The sequence below is a fragment of the Glycine max genome, chromosome 16 (genome assembly GCF_000004515.6).
Source record: "Glycine max cultivar Williams 82 chromosome 16, Glycine_max_v4.0, whole genome shotgun sequence".
In the NCBI taxonomy this organism is placed as follows: Eukaryota; Viridiplantae; Streptophyta; class Magnoliopsida; order Fabales; family Fabaceae; genus Glycine; species Glycine max.
This window is the reverse complement of record NC_038252.2, coordinates 15925923-15928758: the sequence shown is the minus strand read 5'-3', so window position 1 is coordinate 15928758 and position 2836 is coordinate 15925923.

Sequence of the window (2836 nt, the reverse complement as noted above, 5' to 3'; positions counted from 1 at the left end):
TGACAGTCTTGACGGTATATCTGATATAGACGATGAAGCCACCGACATTCCTCAATCAATAAGAATTGTTCACCCAACAAAAGGTATAATTTGCTGTATAAAAGAATTACACAATATATTTATTATTTGATGACAATTGTATTTAATGCTAAATAAGTATTATTTGATTTTTTATTTTGAACTGTTAGGTGCACAACGAATTGAAAATTCATTTTGGAATGATGCTTTACATTATAACAATATCAACTGGAGTTATCCTGATGAGGAGGACATTTGCGGTTTGGAGATGCCGTCGACCTTTAATGTTGGCCAAGAATTATATGCTGGCATGGAATTTGATAGTAAAGATGCCGTTAAAAATGCAGTCAAACAATATGTTATGAAGGTGCATCAAAGTTTCAAAGTTGCTGAAAGCAAATCGAACAAGTATGTGGTTTGTTGCTTGAATAAAAATGCAGAGTGTCCTTGCCCTTTCTATATTAGGGCAATTTTATCTAAAAAAACAGATACGTGGAAAGTCACACAATGGGGTGGACCACACACATGTCTTAATATGACCATGACACAAGATCACGAGAAACTTGATTTAGATTTAATTGCGACTTATGTAGTAGGTACGTATTTTATGTTCATATTATGTTCATTTTTTGTTAATTGTCATTTAAATTTTGTTATGTTATTGACAGGCATGATTAGAGAAGATCCGTCAATAAAAATTTCCTTGATTCAAGAGAGGATTAATAGTGAATTTGCGTACAAGGTGTCGTACAAAAAAGCGTGGTTGGCGAAACAGAAAGCCATTGCAATTGAATATGGCGATTGGGATGAGTCATATGCGAAAATTTCGTCGTGGCTAACACACATGCAAAATCACTCTCTTGGATCATATTTTCAAGTACTACATGACGATTTTATCGTTGGGAATACGGTTAGTCGCGAACACCATCAATTTCATAGAGTTTTTTGGAATTTTGGCCAATGTAAAGAGGCTTTCAAGTACTGTAAGCCAATCATACAAGTTGACAACACACATTTGTATGGAAAATACCGTAGGACCCTCTTAATGGCCACATCACAAGATGGAAATGGTGGTGTCCTTCCTCTAGCATTCGCGATGGCTGAAGGTGAGACGTTGACAGCGTGGTCATGGTTTTTGGCACACTTGCGTGAACACATCACAGATAAAAATGGTATTTGTCTGATATCTGATTGACACGCAAGTATAAAGTCCGCTGTCGCTAACGAAACACTTGGTTGGCAACCTCCCCACGGTTATCATGTCTACTACGTGCGACACATAGCAAGCAACTTCAATCGAAAATTCAATAATGCCAAACAAAAAGAAATGTTGAAGAAGTTGGGTAAGATTTGATATTTGATGGTGACGTTTATTTAACTTTCATATATACTTAAAATTTTTATTGATAACTAATTTTATGCAGCCTACACTCCTTGCAAGCACATTTTTGATCAAAATTTAGAAAAATTTCGTGAATTGAGTTCAGCCATAGCTACATGGATTGATCGCATTTCAAAGGAGAAATGGATGATGGCTTATGATAGAGAAGGACGTCGATATGGCCACATGACAACCAACCTCTCAGAATGTATCAATAAGGTTTTGAAGGATTGTCGCAACATTCCCATAACAGCATTGGTCAAATCAACGTATAGTAGGTGTCGAAAGTACTTTGTTGTGCGTGGCCGCCAAGCCCAGAGACAGTTAAATGAAGGGCAAGTATATTGTTCAAAGCTTGTTAAAGAACTTCGAAAAAATCAAGAACAAGCTTGTTCGCACATCATTCGTGTGTATGACATCCACTCCACAAGGTTTGAAGTTGAGGAGACCTTCAATCCTATTACGCAACGTGGCGGACACAAGTGGGCAGTTAACTTAAATGGTCATTATTGTCAATGCGGAAGGTATTCTGCGCTTCACTATCCATGTTCACATATTATTGCAGCTTGTGGTTACGTGAGCCTGAACTACTACCAATATATAGATGTTTATACAAATGAGCACATCGTAAAAGCTTACTCCGCACAATGGTGGTCTCTTGGAAATGAAGCGGCTATTCCTCCTTCTAATGACGCATGGACACTTATCCCTGACCCAACAACAATTCGTGCGAAAGGTCGGCCAAAATCAACAAGGATAAGGAATGAGATGGATTGGGTCGAACCCTCTGAGCACTGACAAAAATGCAGTAGATGTGGAGCCGAAGGGCATAACAGGCGTCGCTGTCCAATGCAATCTGAGCGTGGGAGTTGTTCAACTCGTTGATTTATGTATGTTAGTCGAGTGACTTGTATTTGCTTAAGTTCTCTTCAATGTATTGAATTTGTGGGGTTGAATAAATTTGTTAGTTAAAAACATAACTTATTTTGGTTTGTGTACATTAGCTATTTGTGGGGTTCAATGAATTCGTTAGTTAAAAACATAATCCTAATCCCTACTTGTAAACCCTAAGTCCTAAACCCTAACCCATGATCCCTAACTTATAATCCAAACCCCTAAGCCCTAACCCTACCCCCAAAGACCTCAACCCTACCCCAAAACATCCATAACCCTAATCCATAACCCTAACCCTACCCTACCCCAAAACATCCATAACCCTAATCCCTAACCATAAAACCCAACCCCAAAACATCCATAACCATAATCCCTAACCATAAAACCCAACCCTACCCCAAAACATCCATAACCCTAATCCCTAACCATAAAACCCAACCCGGCCCCAAAACATCCATAACCCTAATCCCTAACCCTAAACCCTAACCATAAAACCCTACCCTACCTGCTAACCCTAAGACACTAAGCATTAAACTGCTAAGC